Source organism: Ornithodoros turicata, chromosome 6 (genome assembly GCF_037126465.1).
Source record: "Ornithodoros turicata isolate Travis chromosome 6, ASM3712646v1, whole genome shotgun sequence".
In the NCBI taxonomy this organism is placed as follows: domain Eukaryota; kingdom Metazoa; phylum Arthropoda; class Arachnida; order Ixodida; family Argasidae; genus Ornithodoros; species Ornithodoros turicata.
Window position 1 is genome coordinate 40,950,200 of NC_088206.1, and position 9,230 is coordinate 40,959,429.

The 9,230-nt window shown below is 45.2% G+C and overlaps 1 long non-coding RNA gene across 1 annotated transcript; it reads left to right on the forward strand.

The window, feature by feature from the left end:
• The first annotated feature begins 1,808 nt into the window (after positions 1 to 1,808).
• LOC135397900 (uncharacterized) lies at positions 1,809 to 3,119 on the forward strand. Its single transcript, XR_010423857.1, has 3 exons — positions 1,809 to 1,958; positions 2,058 to 2,121; positions 2,810 to 3,119. It is a non-coding gene; the product is annotated as an uncharacterized LOC135397900 (long non-coding RNA).
• The last annotated feature ends 6,111 nt before the right edge of the window (positions 3,120 to 9,230 follow it).

A 9,230-nucleotide genomic window follows, 5' to 3' on the forward strand; every position in this document is an offset into this window, starting at 1 on the left:
GTTAGTAACCACTGGTTCACAGATTCCTGCAAACAGAACATCCTAGACAGCCAGCACCCGAAAGATTAAAAAGAAATCAGTAGCATGTGTTCACTATTGGTAGATTGGAGATATTTTATTGAAGAACGCAGCATGTACACATCGTCACGTTTTCTGCATTACTTATGCGTATCAGCTCATACTTGTAGCCTCAGAATGTTCATTCATGAATAGAGTATCCAACAGAGCACATTTCATCATTGGCGATGTGGCATAAACACATAATGAAGTACCGTACAGTCCGCTGCATGTAGGTGCACTTGGACATGAAGGTCTCGCACATACGGCATCAACATATAGCATCCTGGTGGACAGAGCCAGATTCATAATATGGGAATAGTAAAAACTTGGAACGTGTTACTCAGCAACGAGTTTCCTTTTTGAGCAATGAAGTAGCAACTGATAGTTGCTTTTACCATGCATGTCAGTTGGCAGCTAAGGCCTCAGAGTGTGTGTTTATGGAAAAAAAAAATGTCCAACAGGGCACCATTCATCATTGGCCACGTAATGCTGAACCAGGTACAACACTGGCAAGGGCAGGTGCTTCATAATCAGGGAGAGAGTGGGCAATTTTCAAATGACAGATAAAGACAGTAACACTTAGGAAGTTTGACTTTTGGGCGTCTGGCCATCATATCTGCAGTAGTACTGGAAACCTGAATCTGAAAAGGCAATTTTCATATGTTGAAATGACACCCATGTAAAGGCAAGATGGCAAGAGGACGTAACGCAGAGCGACATGTTGGGATCAGTGTTGCGGATTTGAATCCACGGATTTGATTTAAATCCGGATTTAAATCCACCGGAGGGCTGGCGGATTTGATTTGCGATTTGATTTGCGCAAAAAAATATGGGCAGGATTTGGATTTGGATTGAATCGCATTTTCCACTAATGATTTGGATTTGGATTCAATCGCATTTTCCACGAATGATTTGGATTTGGATTCAATCGCCCCTTTATCAGTGGATTTGCGCGTGGATTTCGCCAAGCTCCCTCACAAGATGCATGGATTTGAAATTGAGCGAAGCGCCGTTTCGCATTTTACACGAATTGATGTGACCTTGTCTGAAATCTGCACAAGCACTAGCGGCGTCCTCTCTCCAGAGCGGCAGGAGTAGCCGTTTTGTTCCAATCACAATCACCGAGGGAACACCAGGTGCAGTTCTTTGAACGCAGTTAACGTTATTCTGTCGATTGGACGGCACCTTTCCCGTGGACCTCTAGCTGAGTCTTCAAGCACGACCCGTTTCAAGCTTGCCAAATCATGTCGCGAAATTCTTGGTCTTCGCCATCATATAGAACGCATATAGGTACACGCATTCACGTCAAAACAAAGTAAAAACGAATAATAAATATATCACATCCTATCATTTCGTGATTTTGGGAATTAAAGCCTTTCCTACTCCCACGGACAATGATGGCAAGATGTGCCACTCTTCCTCGCGTACCTTTTTTTCCCCCTTGATTACAACAGCCTGTACTGCGCGAGGAACATTTTTACAAAGCCCCGAAACGTCACCATTAAAATAGACCAATGGGCTCAGGGGCGGATTTAAGGGTCTGTCATGGGGGGGAGGGCGGACTTAAGGAAATTTCGTGCTTTGCGGCGTAGCATCGTCCAGGAGATAGGGTTTTTACAAAGGGAACACGACCGTATGGGAGGCGGTCGCCCCCCCCCCCTTAAATCCGCCCCTGCTACATGTTTAGTATTGAAAGACTACTGCATTCGTAACATGTCCCACGATTTATTAACTATCCAGTTAATAGACGACGAGAATAACTTGGAGCGCCGCCAGAGGGGAACGTCGCTGCGGCTCCGGGAATCATGGGACATACGTTTTTTCGCTCGCGAGGGTGATGTCTGCTATGCCGGGCGCTGACACCTGACACGGCTGACACCGACGCACTGACGAGGCGGGTACGTCTGCCAATTCCTTGTCATAAATTCTCTTGCACAGTTAGCAGCACCGTATAGTTCATTTACTATCGTTAACGCTTATTCTCCTACACTACATAGGTGTTGTTTACGTGCGTCACTGCTCAAGACATCAGGCGTTGATAAACGTGATCAATGCATGCAGGTAAGGCTCTTTCTCTAAATGTTTTCTTATATTACTTCGCAGATGCTGTCTGTCCTTGCTATATGAGTCTTCAAGGCCATATATCGAATCTACTGAAAAGTGAAATGCATTGGACGCCAGCGTTATTTGGTGACATAGCCATTGACGTGATGGATCGTGACATGGGCTTTTTACGTGTGATTAACTTCGTGGAGAAGTCTACGTGTGCTGAAACGCCTTTCAGCATTTCGTAGTAATACTGGCAGTGCATATTAAGCGTTGTCACTCTGCACGATATCACAAAAGGTGCAGAATAACAATGATATTGTAGAAACCGAAACTGGCCGTCCCGTCAATTTTTTTACATCAAATTTTTACTCTCGCTGCGTTCGGTCACGGAAACAACCAACAGTCGGGTTTGTTGTCGACAGAGTCTCGATGACTGAATCACAAACAGTGTTTGGTTTGACGAATCTGTTTCTTTGTATGGCCTGATAACACAAAGGTGTACAAATGTAATACAAGCAAATGTCACGATATGCAGGAGCCGAGAGAAAGAGGGACCGGTTCTGATTCGTTTATGCTACCATCCCCTGCCTTACTGAGTATAGTGCGAGTTTTAAACACGTTTACATGGACTCGTGTCCTTCAGGATTGAAATGTGAAAATGTGATATAAAGCAGGGTTTTGTGTGCATTCATGTTTCCAGGTTCACGATGCAATTTGAGGTGCCAAAAGGGCCTTGGACAAAACAGTTGGGCAACTTCCCTGCTGCCTTCAATGAAGCGAAAATTTTGTTTCACCAACAGCAGGCTGGTGCATCCAAGCATGGCAAGGAAGGATACAGGATGTACAAAAGTGACAAGGTGACAAATGTGCTTCTTCATTATGGCCAGGACTTCGTTGTTGTAAAGGCGACAGTGGAGTCATCTTTTACACTGCGAAAACTGAGGCGAACAGTTACGAGAATTGGCGATGATGGAAACGTGACAGGAGGCCACTGCATATGCCCCGCAGGAACAGATTGTACGTGTAAGCATGTATGTGCACTGCTGTCGTTCCCACGTGATGTGATCAGGCAGGGCCTGAAGTATGTGCCAGATGTGGCATCCTGCACTGAAAAGCCACGAAAGTGGGGGGTTCGAACCGCACGTGCCATAAAGCAGTCTGCTCCAGTGGAACGTTTCGAGGAACTAGTGTTTGTGAAGCATGTGCCACTAAAGCCTTCAAACAACCAGAACTATAGTAGACACACATCTGTAAGTGCCACTGTTTCATCCGCAGCATTGCACACCCTCCACAGGGACCTTATGGAGCATTCCCTTTCTCCGATGCTTGCTGCAGTTTTGGAAGAGTCTAACATGCAACCAGTACCACGACGTAAACAGCCTGATACAGAGACTAATGAACCGGAACTAATGAGGCTACCCGTTGCTGCTCTCTGGATTGGAGCAACAAGAACAACGTGTTCAAGGACTCTTACCCTTGAAGATGCTCAAGAACTTGAGTGTAAAACACGAAATCAGTCTCGAAGCTCCCTGTGGCACAGTGAAAGGCATGGCAGAATCACTGCCTCAAGATTTGGTGACATTGTGAGGCGGAAGTCTGCAGTAACGGAAAAATTTGCACGTGATGTACTGGCAGGTTCTGGGGGACGCCCCACGGCTTATATGGCTACTGGGAGCAAAAATGAAAAGGCAGCATTACAGAGGTACACTGAGAAAACTGGGAACTGCGTGTACAGTGTTGGTCTCTGCGTAAATCCAGGTGTTCCCTTCCTGGGTGCCTCCCCTGATGGACTGGTGCTTGACAAGACTACAAATGAGTTTGGTCTAATTGAGGTAAAGACTTTAGCAAAAGCTATGCACCTGCAGGTGGAGAACATTGCTGACGCCATAGAACACGCACCATATCTTAGAAATGGAAAACTAAAGGAGACGCATAAATACTTTCATCAAGTGCAAGGGCAGCTTGCCATTACTGGGTTGAAGTGGTGCGACTTCGTTGTGGACAACGGACACGACTGCAAAGTGCAAAGGATAGACTTTGATGAACGAATGTGGACATTTGAAATGTTGCCACGACTGGCCGCATTTTTTCATGCACACGCAGAGAATGCCCCTGCTTCTCACTCTCAGCTCCAACACCATAGGCTATAGATAGAGCTCAAAGTTTTATGTTTAAATTATATTCTCCCTCATTTTTAGCCCCCCAGTAGACAGACACAGTTATCGGGAAAAAGCTTTAACCCAATATTTACCCCCCCCGACTGTCTGTAAAAAGCTGAAAGTTCCAATTTTGTGCAACGAAATCGAGCAGTAAGCACAAAACTTCTGGTGCAGGTATATAGTCTGAACAGACCTCAACCTTTATATATATTCAGGAGCACCTTTGCTTCACGATGTGTGCAATAGAGCCGTATAAGGCCCATTTTTTACCCCTAATCTTCACGCTGTGTAAGTTTTTTTAAACAGAGGTTACAGTAATCTGACTATGTAAATACGAAGCCTATTATTTACACCCCAAATTTGAAAACTGTACCTCCTGGGAACTTCTGACCCTAGCTGTTAATATACCTAGACATGGCCCAGCAGACCATGACATTTATTTTTTCCCAACATGTAGCCTTGGAACACACAACTTTATTTACAGTTCAAGTGATACATCCCGCATGTTGTTTTGCTTCATCTTTAACAGGAAGGATTACTCAAGAGCGTAATGCATGCATTTCACAAAAGAGCATTTATTTGCATATTAACAGTACGTTTACATGACTTCCTTACTGCTGTCAGTTGCTTTTCAACAGCATAACAGTGCACTGAGAAGTGTTACTGTGTAGGTGTGTAAATGACACTCCAGAGGGAGGTACGTCCTCCTTAAGGAAATAAAGCAGTACCCCTTGCTTTGTGATCGCATGATGACTATTTCAGACTACATCAAACATCTTCCAGGCTGATCACGACGACTCTATACAAATGTGTTGGCAGCTTGCATTATATTTAGACCAGAGTTTGGAAAAAAATAAAACTGTGAAGCTTCAGGGTCTAATTGAACCTCTGTATGCAAGGGGATAAGTCGAAAAATCCCAAACCGAGAAAAGAGGCCTGATCTGATTGTCCGTCCCATTGACAAACATGCATTTCCTGTTTCTTACCCTCCTGTAGCAGGCCATTACATTGCAATACGTTCCTAAATTTTCTTTGGCAGGTACATATACTGGTATGTAGATGCGATTGCAGCAAAAATTGCAAAAGGGGGGTAAATCGACTTATCCCCTTATTGCATGCAGAGGTTCAATTATATCTAGCCATGTATTGTGGGTGGATAATCCTGAAGTGCACCTAGTTCGCTGCTACCGTGTCACCAGTGGCTCGTTTGTGAAATTGCATAGTAGCGTGCACACCTTCCATATCCTGTTAAGGTTCTGCACCATGGAATTGGGAAAGACATATCTAAGTATCCTAAATCTCTTTACTTCTCGAATCACGCGCTCAACATGAATTCTAAGGTGCGCAATTTTTCTTGTTTCTGTGACTTCTTCAGAAGACAGCTGTTCCCTTCCACCCAAGAACGGAGGTATGTTCAAGTCCACACCAATATTTTCGAGGTCATCCTTTATGAGAAAGCCCCTATCGGCCATTACAGAGTCACCCTTGTCCAGCATGCTGTAGCGGCCGCTATTCCTGGTGATAGCTTTGTCTGACAGCCTGCCGGGAGCCAAATCTGACACGAACGTTATCATTCCGTTAGGAGCAATCCCAATTAAGCCTTTAGCTGTGTTGTGATTTTTGTAGCTGGAGTATGTGTCGCTCTGCGTTCTGAAGTGGCTTGGTGTCTCTATAAAGAGCTCGGTGCAATCTAAAATTACTCTGGTGGTTGGATGCAATTTAGCAAAAGCTTCTGGCATGAAACGGTCCACTGTTAAGCGACTGGGCCAAACTGGCACTTGCTCCAGATAACTCGCTAAGATAACTCGCTAACTGCACCCAGAAAGTGCACATCTTGCTCACCGTGCTCGGGGATCATCCGTACCTGTATGCTAAATCTTCCTCAAGCAGGCCAACGCGAAGTCTGCTTAGGACTAGGACTAGCTGTTGTGGCAGGGTTAACATAGTCGGTCGCCCACATTCCTTCTTGGCTACACCTTTCTCAACAAATCGAACAAAAATGAGGAATCTATCAGGACTCGAAAAGCCTGTGTAAAATTTCAACATCTTCTCATTGGCTAGCATTACATCAAACGAAGGGGCCTTTGATTTGTGACATTTCAGTAGCTCAGTTTGTTGAGAAGCCACCTTTGCTTCCAGGACACAAATTTTACTCTCAAGCACAGATGTAGCTGCCTTCATCTTGGTAATCTCAGCTTGCAAAACCTCATTCGCTGCGATGGCCTCCTCCATACGCCGCCTATACTCTGCAATGGCATCTTTTGCACATCCTTGCATACTAAAACTCATGCTCATGGCAGTCTGCAAAGCAAAGCAATAGGCACTGGTGCCTTTAAAATATTTTGCAGAAGAACATTGCACACTTTAATATGATCCACCACCATAGTCTATTTTACACCGAATGGTGTGCATGACAACACTTGTACAATCTGAAAAATGCGGCATAGAAAACAGCAGTTGATATGTATGTACGCTGATTGATTGACTGACGAGTTGTATGAACATCTGTACCGAAATCACAGTTGTACTCGCCATACTCAGGGTAGCCACCAACCTGGCAATCTTGGAGAACGGGGAGAATTGTCAGGAAATTTTAACATGATTGGAAAATTCAGGAAATTGTAAAGTGTCAAATTGCTGATAAAAGTTACTGAAACTACTAATTCTGACTTGCCACAGCGCCCCTACCTATTACACACATCGTTTTATGCACTTTTTCCATTGATCTTTCCTGCGGATGAGTGGAACGTCAACATCAAGAAGGTCAAACAGGACAAGGACAATGATTTTGCTAAGTAAGGCATGTACCTGCTCATGGGAAGAGTCAGTGAGAGGGTAGGGGGAGGGCCCATGAGGGACCAAGGCAATGGGTTTTCTGAAGTGGAGGAACCGGGATAGGGAATATGTGCAGACCCCTTGATTACTTCAATGGCGTATAGCTGACGCAGATATATTCAGCAAAATCGTGATTTGTCTGCATTAAGTAAGTTAGTGAGCTTTGTGGATGGCCTGAGATGTAAAATGACGGTACATATGCTGTGATGGTCAGGAAGTATTGTTGAAATTGTCATGGAGAAAAGTCAGCGAATTTATGCAGTAGGAATTGGCAGGACCGTTCCGACCTTGCACTCTTTAAAAATGTTGCACAAGCAGTAGCGTACCGTGACTTAGTGGCAGCTGGTTGGTGGGCTGTTTCATTGGGGCTCGAGTCTGCTCGATACGTGAAGGTGACTCGCCAATGGTCAACATGGCTCCAACAGTGAGGTCATGGCAAGTGAGGTTTGTTTCAGCAGACTGGCATCCTGCAAGCACTGGAGACTTGAGAGACTTGGAGCATTGTTTGATTATCATTCAAAATACAATTCCACACCATTTCCAATTGTTTCCCCTTGTATAAAACCATTCAACCAATAACAATTGAGTTGTAGAAGCCTTGGTCAAGGTGTGATCTTGCAAAATGCTACAGATAAATAACTGATATTTCGGAAAATATTGGAAATGTTAATTGTGGGAAATGTACAATATATCGCCTGCATGGGGCTGTTATTTTCATTATGTGATAAAGTTTTAGGTTAACAATGTTCATAGCAAATTAGAATAGCAGTGGAAGGTGAGATCCTTACCAGTGAGGTCACCATCGTCGAATGGAAGTTGCAAAGGGTTGTCTCCTCTACAGGAGATATCCAGCCTACGAGATCCTTTCTGGCCATTTCTGGTAGCTTTGCATGAGGAACTCATCTTCGTGCTCTTATTCCTTGGCACAGCTGGAGGCGAGTAATGAACATGTAAAAAGTTGCCTTGTTCATATCCGCGAGCATACCATTCATTTCACGAGGAAATTCCTTCCATGGGACAAACCGTGGGAGTTTGTCCATGTAAGCCTTCCTCCCCGACGCATTAAAATGGATGCCGCAGATCCTACTGTGCTTTGTCGGCTGCCAAAGGGAAAACTTTCCACCCTGCCCTGTAAACAGAAGCAGCTAAATTTCGAAACCCATGACAATTAGCAAGTGTGTAGTCAACAGCAAGTCACTCACCTTTTCGATTTACTCTCTTCACCCATATTAACTTGGTCGCCCGATCACTGGGAAACTTGTTCCAGGAGACATGCCTGTCCCAAGCCATGTTATTGTTGCAGCCAGGGACACAGCAACGTGTTCCTCCTTTACCACGACGTGTGTTCTCATTCGAGACAGCGTTGTCTGCTTGTGCTAAGGCTGAATGTCACAACGAACTCTGTCACTGTGCACAGGAGAACACGAAAACGAGCCGCCCCGGCGAAGTCACTTACCTTCCTCGAGCGCCCCTTCATTTCGTTGGCTGTCGCAATTCATGACGAACTCGCGTTGCAGGCAGTCATAAGTTTCTTGAAATACTCAAATGTAGTACCCCTTAATTCGTTACGAAGGAACAACACCACAACAACGATCATCAAAGCCGCCGGACAAGCGCGATCGCCATCTTGAATTGCTAAGAACGAAGCGCCCAGCGTGCACTGCACGGATTCGCGCCGCATCATGGGATTTGCTCAGGTCGTCTATTGTGACCCCCAGGGTATGGGAACCAACGACCTGTGGTCTTTCGAGTACTGATGGTAGAAATCGACGCAGGCGTGTGTTTTTGGGCGTAGCTGAGCCTAGGCCCGCGATAGGAATTCCTTCACTCAGGCGTGTTCGCCCAGTGCTAAATGACGAGGAGGTTCCTGACCCAAAATCCGCTTTTGGGAAGGTGTACCATACCTACAACTCCACGCTGTTCATGCCCCGTGAAGTCCGAGTCAACACCAACACGTACGTGATGATGGAGGTGGGGGTTGTGCACCGCCCCTCCCAGAGGGAGCCAGTCATCTACGATTCAATGCACTTTTAGTATCACTTTTTCTATTTTGGTGCAACACAAAAATTTTAGGGCACTTAACGAATTACGTGTTGGCAATGCAACAGAAAGTGCGGCTGATTTTCG